Raw genomic sequence first — 10,144 nt, 5'->3', positions numbered from 1 at the left:
GACCAATGAACACCGCACCAGATTACAAGTAACAAATAATACCCCCACATACTGACTAACACCGCCATTTACTGACTAACACCCCCACATACTGACTAACACCACAGCTGCTACTGAATAAAATCCTCTGAACAAAGATCAATATCCCCTCATACAGTCATATAGAGGTAGCCCCAGCTCTACACCATATACATTACGGTGCACATAGATTTAGTGACTCACAGGGGACGTCTTCTCTGATCGGAGTTCTTCCCTTTTCATCTACTTCTCCATCTGCCCTGGGCCGTTATAAAAACTTCTCCGAGCCACGAATCCACAGAATCTGCCAGAGAAATATATTAGGCTCCTTACTCTGTCACCATCCTCATCTCTCTACAAACTGCACATCTGTATTGGCCTCTTTACACCTTCTCTCAGTGGTTAGCCCTGACTATTGTGTGTGTGTTCATATATATATATATATATATATATATATATATATATATATATATATTGTGCACACACCTTGTAGATGGCCCCTTGTTCAGTCCTCCATATAGATGGCCCTGTGTCCCTCTACTATAGTAGAGATCCCCCTCTGTGTAATCCCTTTATAGTAGATGACAACCTCTGTGCATTCCCTATTATCAGGGGTAGGGAACCTTGGCTCTCCAGCTGTTGCAAAACTACAACTCCCTTCATGCCTGCAACAACTGCAACAGCTGGAGATCCAAGGTTCCCTATTCCTGCCCTATAGTATATGGCCCCCTCTGTGTAGTCCACTAAAGTAGATGCCCCCTATAGCCTATTGTATACACACCGCACCCAGTATAGTTAACCTTATAGATGCCCCCCATTGTTGTCCCCCTCTGTGTAGTGCCCTTTATAGATGCCTCCTCAGTGTTGTCCTCCTTATAAATTGCCCCCATCCAGTGTCCCTTATAGATGGCTCCCTGTGTTATCCCCCTTATAACTGGCCCGCTTGTGTTATCCATCCCCCCATATAGATAGCCCCCTTATGTTGTCCATCCCTACCCCCCATATAGCCCCTTATGTTGTCTATTCCCCCGTATAGCCCCCTTATGTTGTCCTTGCCCCATATAGCCCCCTTAAGTTTTCCTTCCCCTGTATACAGCCCCTTATGTTGTCCTCCCCCTGTATACAGCCCCCCTTATGTTGTCCTCCCCCCTGTATACAGCCCCCCTTATGTTGTCCTCCCCCTGTATACAGCCCCTTATGTTGTCCTCCCCCTGTATATAGCCCCTTATGTTGTCCTCCCCTGTATACAGCCCCTTATGTTGTCCTCCCCCTGTTTATAGCCCCTTATGTTGTCCTCCCCCTGTATACAGCCCCTTATGTTGTCCTTCCCTGTATATACCCCCCTTATGTTGTCCTTCCCTGTATACAGCCCCCCTTGTGTTGTCCTCCCCCTGTATACAGCCCCCCTTATGTTTTCCTTCCCTGTATACAGCCCCCCTTATGTTGTCCTTCTCCTGTATATAGCCCCCTTATGTTGTCCTCCCCTGTATACAGCCCCCCTTATGTTGTCCTTCCCTGTATACAGCCCCCCTTATGTTGTTCTCCCCCTGTATACAGCCCCCTTATATTGTCCTTCCCTGTATACAGCCCCCCTTATGTTGTCCTTCCCTGTATACAGCCCCCCTTGTGTTGTCCTCCCCCTGTATACAGCCCCCCTTATGTTTTCCTTCCCTGTATACAGCCCCCCTTATGTTGTCCTGCCCCTGTATATACCATCCTTATGTTGTCCTCCCCCTGTATACAGCCCCCCTTATGTTGTCCTCCCCCTGTATACAGCCCCCCTTATGTTGTCCTCTCCCTGTATACAGCCCCCCTTATGTTGTCCTGCCCCTGTATATACCCCCTTATGTTGTCCTCCCCCTGTATACAGCCCCCCTTATGTTGTCCTCCCCCTGTATACAGCCCCCCTTATGTTGTTCTCCCCCTGTATACAGCCCCCCTTATGTTGTCCTCCCCCTGTATACAGCCCCCCTTATGTTGTCCTGCCCCTGTATATACCCCCTTATGTTGTCCTCCCCCTGTATACAGCCCCCCTTATGTTGTCCTCCCCCTGTATACAGCCCCCCTTATGTTGTTCTCCCCCTGTATACAGCCAACCTTATGTTGTCCTCCCCCTGTATATAACCCCTTATGTTGTCCCCCCCTGTATACAGCCCCCCTTATGTTGTCCTCCCCCTGTATACAGCCCCCCCTTATCTTACCCCCTCTGATAAAAAAAAACAAAAACCACAAGACTACTCACCTAACCACACGCTCCCCCGTCGGTCGCCGGCCTCCTCTTCTCTCTTCTCTGACAGCAGCTCCGATGCGAAGTCCCGCCAGCGCCATCACTGACCTCAGTGTGCGCCGCGGTGGCTGGGACTTCCGGTATGCGCTGCATGAACCGGAAGTCCTAGCCGCCGCGGCGCACACTGAGGTCAGTGATGGCGCCGGCGGGACTTCGCAACGGAGCTTGCGTAACTCTTGTGATCGCAAGCAAATCTCTGCTTGCGGTCACAAGAGTGATTGACAGGGCGGGAAGCCGTAGGCTTCCCGCCCTGTCAATCACAACACTGCTTACATTTAACTGGAAGCGATTGTTGCGATCGCTTCCAGTTAAAAAGGGAGGAGCAGGGGGCCCACTCCAGCTCGGGGCCCACCGGGGGTTTCCCCGGCCCCCCGGTGGCCCAGTCCGAGCCTGAGGATAAGTATATAATACACTGCTGTATACACTGAATGGAGATATATATACACACTCAGGAGGAGGATAAGTATATAATACATTGCTGTATACACTGAATGGAGATATATATACACACTCAGGAGGAGGATAAGTATATAATACACTGCTGTATACACTGAATGGAGATATATATATACACTCAGGAGGATAAGTATATAATACACTGCTGTATACACTGAATGGAGATATATATACACACTCAGGAGGAGGATAAGTATATAATACACTGCTGTATACACTGAATGGAGATATATATACACACTCAGGAGGAGGATAAGTATATAATACATTGCTGTATACACTGAATGGAGATATATACACACTCAGAGGAGTTACACCCCCGATCCCTCCCCCTCCCTGTTTACCAGTTCACCCACGGCCCTGTCTGCATCCCTGCAGAGAGCACTCCCATGATTAACACCTTCCCATCTTCCCATAAATGTCCCCCTTTGGGGCTTCCCAGGGATGGAGGCAGGAGAGGAGGGGCCTTACTTTTATTCTCAAGTTTTCTTGTCCATAGGAGCAGAGTCCCTCTATCTGTGAGAGCTGTCATGGCGATGGGGAAACAATGTTTGTAAAGTTTGTAGCAGCCTAAACTTTGTACCACAGTGCGGCATCAAAACTGGCATGGCACCATGAATTTACCAAACTGAAAGTAAAAGGCAGCTGCTAAATGAGGCATGTCATAAACAGGTGGTAACATATCTTTCATGAGTAATTCACAGACAGACCTGATTGCATTATGTCACAGGGAACATGCAATGCTAATTGGGAATGCCATGTGCTTTACACACTTTATGAGCTTTCCTTATTTGTTATTTTGTGTAGATTCACATATGACAAATATCTCATATTGTCACTATTCAGTTCTATTTGTCTACCTTACTAAGAGATTAAAGTGTACAAAAAAAAGTGTACTACCGCAATGTACCACTGATTCTAATAGGGCTGATCCTCACCTTGGGAGCCGGCCGGCCCGCCTCCAGTGCTTCATGCCCGGCTGGTGCTCGGTAATAGACCGCCGTTGGTCTATTCATGTAAAAAACAAAAAAGCGATGCACTGATGCATTTGCTTTAACCTCTTAAGGACATATGCTGTACCCCTACGACATATGTTCGCAAAAGGAGTTCAGAGGTGGGCCGCTCCGCGACCCCGCTCTGAACTGCGGCGATCCCGACGGCTATCTGCAGCACAGGACCGATCGCCGCTCCCGATAATTAACACCGTTAGATGCAGCTGTCAAACATGACAGCTGCATCTAACAGTGTTATTTGCAGCCCATCCCTGGTGTCTAGTGGCGTTATCCCCCCCCCCCCCACCGTGATGCAATCGCTGAGGAAGGATCCCTTGGTCTTACCGGGCCGGGCCTCACAACTCAGTATTCGATTGCAATGGTCTGTAGGAGACCAAAGCAATAGAGCACCGATCTGATGGATCGGTGCTGTGTAATACAGCTACACTTATCTCTATGGGAGATCAGTGTAGCTGTATTAAAATTCCCCTAGGTGGACTTCTAATTAATGTATAATTAAAAAAAGAAAGAAAAAAAAAAGAATTTTTTATTAATAATCCCCCCCCCCAATAAAAGTCTGAATCACCCCCTTTTTCCCATTTTATAAATAAAATAAACAAACAAACATGTTTGGTATTACCACATGCGTAATCATGCGAACTATTAATTTATCACATTCCTGATCTCGCACGGTAAACGGTGTAAGCGCAAAGACCCGCCAAAGTGCAAAAATTGCGCATTTATGGTTGCATCAAATCCAGAAACATTGTAATGGAAAGCGATCAAAAAGTCGCATATATGCAATCAAGGTACCGATAGAAAGATCACATCATGGCGCAAAAAATGACACCTCACACAGCCCCATAGACCAAAGGATAAAAGCGTTATAAGCCTGGGAATGGAGCGATTTTAGGGAACGTTTTTTTTCTGTAGAAGGTTTTATTTTTTTAAAAGCCATCAAATAATATAAAAGTTATGCAAGTTGCATATCGTTTTAATCGCACCGACTTGAGGAACATGTATAACATGTCAGTTTTTCCACAGGACAAACAGCGTATATAATATTTTTCTGGTTTTGCAGCATATTTGATGCAAAAATTAAGTCTGCCATTGCAAAGTACAATTAGTGACACAAAAAATAAGGGCTCATATGGGTTTATAGGTGAAAAAATGCAAGTGCTATGGCCTCAAAACGGCCGCAAAAACGAAAATTGGCTCCGTCCTTAAGAGGTTAAAGAAGCAGACCAGAATTTTTATTTTGTTTTGCTTATATACTATAGCATTGTGCAGGCTATTATTATAGGACCAAGTAGAAACTCTTGTGCGTGCCTTGTGTATACCTATTTTAATTGATGTGGCGTGTATTGGTTGCCTACCATCTCGATACCTGTTTTCCCTCTGATATGGTTTTCTAATGCAGCATACATTTACCATGATGCCTCTGTATGTGTAGAGACAGGGGGGTGGAGTCCTCAGTGCATGTTATGACAGATCAGACTACACTATATACTATAGACAAATATATTAGATACAGCTTCAGATTGTCTCTTTTTCTCCCTGTAAGCTATTACACACAGTAAAGCAGATGTTAAGCTGAGTTCATTATGTATTCTGCACACGGAAGACACAGGCAGTGTATGTCAGGGTGGTGTTATAGCTCTGCAGCAATCAGTGTACTCAGATCAAGTTTACTCATCACTAGTAAGGGGTGGTCAGGCGAGACAGTTCACCCAATAGGTATTAAAAGTGAATGGCCATGTTTACTCCTTCCCCTAGACAATTACAAGACAATTATAAGATGAAAATACGGCACTGCCAGCATTAAAAGCACTGCAAGTTCTATTTTCAAGAACATAAAAAAGGAAATTTTAAGTTCAATACAAAAAAAATAAATAAACGTTATAACTATAGTTATGCCACAAATCCTAAGGTGTCAAGAGGTTGAATCATAGTAATATGTCAGCATAGAATATGTAAGGTCATAATTTATAAGACGAAGATTCCATCTAGGGATAGTCCAAACCCGCCGAGGTTCGGGTTTGGCTGAACCCGAACGCTTGGCATCGGATTCCTGCTGTCTGCCCTCTCCGTGCAGCAGGCAGATCCAGCGGAAGGACCGCCTGGAAAACGGTAATCATTGCGGATGGTTCAGGTTCGTACGACCCCTGTCCGAACTCGGTTCGGACCATCCCTAATTCCATTACATTCAGTACACAAATAAACAGAACACACAAAGATTGTTGCTGAGGAAATGTTAGGAAAGTCCCACTTCCTGTGAGCTAGTAAAGAAGGGAACTCCTGTCTTGTGATATTTCAAAATAACTTGTTCAAACATGAACATTCATTTCCCATAGTTGCTTTGCAGTAAAGAGCTAATAACTCATAGACTGTTACACGGCCCGATCAATAATGTAAACAAGCGCCGATCTGCCAGATCCTATTACAAGGCTCGAGCATCGTGCAGCAAGGGCTGTGTGTGTGTGTGTGTGTGTGTGTATATATATACAGTGGTACCTTGGTTTAAGAGCGTTTTGGTTTAAGAGATCACCGTTTTTCAAAATTGTGACTTGGTTTAAGAGCATTGCTTTGGTTTAAGAGCTCCCAGGACTGGGTGGGAACGCGAGTGGAGGAGGGGCATGGTCTGTATAGCGGGATCTACAGCACTGTACTCTGTCCCAGGAAGTCTCCCTCACCTTCCAAATTATAGCAGATCCACTTGAGGCTGGGGCTTACATCAGGGGACAGGACTGTGGAGGTAATCTCTCCATAGCTGTAACCCCTCTCTCCCCGGACAGAGAGTGCTGCAATACTGTGCCCTCATCTGTCCTGCTCATTCCTTCCTGCCCCCTGCAGTCTCTGTCCGCCCTTGTGTTTCCCATCCTCTCCATTACTGCACAGTAACTTATAATATCACAGATGTTGTTTCTGAATGTTTGTTTCATCTGTTTTACATGTTATTCAGAATAATAAATCATTATTTTTGGGATGTGGAACCAATTGTCTGCATTTCTATGATTTCTTATGGGAAAATTTGCTTTGGTTTAAGAGTGGATTTGGATTACAAGCGCGGTCCCGGAACGAATTATGCTCATAATCCAAGGCACCACTGTATATATATATATAGTTAGTGGTGTCCTTGATTACGAGCATAATTAGTTCTGGGACCGTGCTAGTAATCCAAATACACTCTTAAACCAAAGCAAATATTCCTACAAGAAATTATTGAAATGGCATCCTCCACACATCTGTGGACGAGACTCTAATGCACTGTCTACGTTCTAGAAGTGAAGCTGTATATATGAAAGAACGTAAATTGCTGCTGACAGATTTACTTTATGGCTATGTTCCCACACAGTATTTTTGCAACCAAAACCAGGAGTGGATTGAAAACACAGAAAGGCTATGTTTACACACTGTTGAAATCGAGTGGATGGCCGTCATATAATGGCAAATAATGGCTGTTGTTTTGAATATAACGCTGGTTATTTGCTGTTAAATAATGGCCATCCACTCAATCATAGCCTTTCTGTGTTTTCAATCCACTCCTGGTTTTGGTTGCAAAATACTGACCAAACGTACTGTGTGTGAACATAACCTAAAGGGGTAGAAATGAACATGCTGCAAGCGTAAATCATTACTTACCTTTCTGCCCAGTTCTGAAACCGATTTGTTTTTAGGGTCTTAGGATCATAGTTGTACTTCCTGGTTAAGCAGTCACTAACTACTACAATTCCCAGAATGCTTTGCTTAACCTCAGCTGTTTCTTCCACCATGCCTACAGCACTCTTGCAATGAAAGTGTTTACAGGAATCAAAACAGGAGTAGCTTACTGGAAATGTCAATCAAATTTTTATGTGTCAGCAGGCCAAAGGTTGACTGTTTTATTAACTTTTTGCTGTTGTCATCTTCCCACATATTATTGTAAGGGCTATTGCGAAAGACCTGAAAACGTTCACTCATTTCCATGGAACGATAATCATTACTTATGATCGTAATTGCGATCGTTTTTTCTTCGCTATTTATTCGCTATTGCGTTCGTATCTATTGCGAACGACCGAACGATGTCTTATTCAATGCGAACGATTTGCGAACGTTTTGCGAACGAGCAACGATAAAAATAGGTCCAGGTCTTATAAAGCGATCAACGATTTCTCGTTCGGTCGTTAATCGTTAACTGCATTTCAAACGAACGATTATTGTTTAGATTCGAACGATTTAACGATAATCTGAACGATAATCGTTCAGTGGAATAGGGCCCTAATAGCTGACACAGTAAACAAGTCCAGGTTATGAGCACTTGAGTTCTCTCCATAGGATGTCCAGGGATTTATTCTGATTTTTATATTTGTTATGTTAAAACTAGGATCACACAAAATCGTTTTTTAGGCATATTTTTAGATGTTCATCATTTTGAGGCCAACATACGGCCGTGTTTGGCCTTAAAATGACAGCCATCCATGAGCTTGTGAAAGGCTGCCTTGTAATTGGCTGGCTGAAATGCCGTGCCAAATAAATCATTTTCGTTTGAATCTTGCATCCGTGGAATGGGTCTTCCTGGATAGGTCCCGGAGTAGACTTCTTCCGTTGTGGATTACCTTTTAGAATACCTGCGCCCTTTCCATACCTGGGTTATCTATGGTCCATACATCCCTTGTGAATCCAACTCTACAGTATCAAGAGTGGGGGTAGTAGTGGGAGCAGTAGGAGTGGGAGACACATACACTGGGGTAGTGTGCAAGTACCAGGGACAGCATGGAGTGGGCACCTCAGCCGAGACCTGGTCTATCAAGCTTAATCACTCCCAGCTGCTCATTGCCCGGCTGCTGCTCCCGGTGCTGTTCTCGTGGGTGCGGGGGGCATCTAGTGTGCATGGGTGGCCGTCTCATAGGTGAGCGGATGGGGGTGGGCAGCAGCGAGTAGCATTCTCGCATGGGGGCTGGCGGCGATTGCAATGTCCTGGGTGCGGGCGGGCAGCTCAGCAGGGGACGCTCTAACATGTGGGAGGAACAGCTTGCCCAGAGCACCACTGCTTCCCTTGCAGATGAGAGCGGAATTTTTCTTTGAAGATCAAATTTACGAATTGATTTGAAAGCAATTTTCAAAAGCTAGAATTAATCTAATTAATTCATAGTAACATAGTAAGATAGTTAATAAGGTTGAAAAAAGACAAGAGACCATCAGGTTCAACCTAGGGAAACCCTACTGTGTTAATCCAGGGGAAGGCGAAAACCCCCATGAGGCAGATGACAACCACACCACCACAGGGAGAAACACACCCCAACCCCCCACCCCCAGCTCCATTGGCAATCAGAATAATCCCTGGATCAACGTATCACCGGAAATCTAATGCCCATAACTTGTAATATTATATTTTTCAAGAAAACCATCCAGGCCTCCCTTGAACTTATTTAATGAAACGGCCATGACAACCTCATGTGGCAGAGTTCCACAGTATTACCGCTCGTACAGTAAAGAACCTGCTCGATGCTGATGGTGAAATCTTCTTTTCTCTAGACGTAGAGGATGCCCCCTTGTCATGGTTACAGACGTAGGAGTAAAAAGACCACTACAAAGATCTCTGTACTGTCCATTCATATATTTGTACATTGTAATCGGATCGCCCATAAGATGTCTTTTTTCTAGCATAAATAACCCCAAGCTTGATAACCTGTCTTGGTACTATCTCATTCCATTAATGACCTTTTTCGACCTCCTCTGCACCCGCTCCAGTTCAGCTGTGTCCTTCCTGTAAACAGTATTCCATATGTGGTCTGATCAGTGATTTTTAAAAAGGCAAAACTATGTTCTCATCCTTAGCATCTATACCTCTTTTGAGGCATCCACATTAAAAACTTAATTTGCCATTTTACCGCCCAGGCCTCCAGCTTCTCCAAATCCCTCTGTAATATATTATCCTGCTCTGTGGTGATTACTTTACCCATTTTAGTATCATCTGCAAAAATGAAGATTCTACTCTGTAGCCCAAAAGTTGTATAACTTTTTAATGTGTTTTATTTAGTAAATAAATGCCTTACACCGCACTACCCCTTTAAGATACTCCAGTATAGTGTCTTTTATTCACATCCTACTTCCACAACGTTTTGGCTGACACTTTGGCCTTTTTCAAGTTTTTCTACATTGTGCACATCAACACTCTTATATGTGTTACACAGTAATCAGTACAATCATTATCAATTTATGCAAAATATTAATTATCAAAAAATGTAAAAATTATGTCATAATGCTAGACAATCATAGTCCGGTGGCAAACCAACTCATGTAGATGTTATGTTTAAATCATCTAAATGCGCTAAAAACAATTCCAGGCATATATAAACTTAACTACATACCAAAGTGTGCTAAATGAATACAGTGCGCAAATTATGTAATG

Source organism: Dendropsophus ebraccatus, chromosome 5 (assembly GCF_027789765.1).
Source record: "Dendropsophus ebraccatus isolate aDenEbr1 chromosome 5, aDenEbr1.pat, whole genome shotgun sequence".
In the NCBI taxonomy this organism is placed as follows: Eukaryota; Metazoa; Chordata; class Amphibia; order Anura; family Hylidae; genus Dendropsophus; species Dendropsophus ebraccatus.
The sequence above is the reverse complement of the archived record's forward strand: the minus strand, read 5'-3'. Positions refer to the sequence as shown.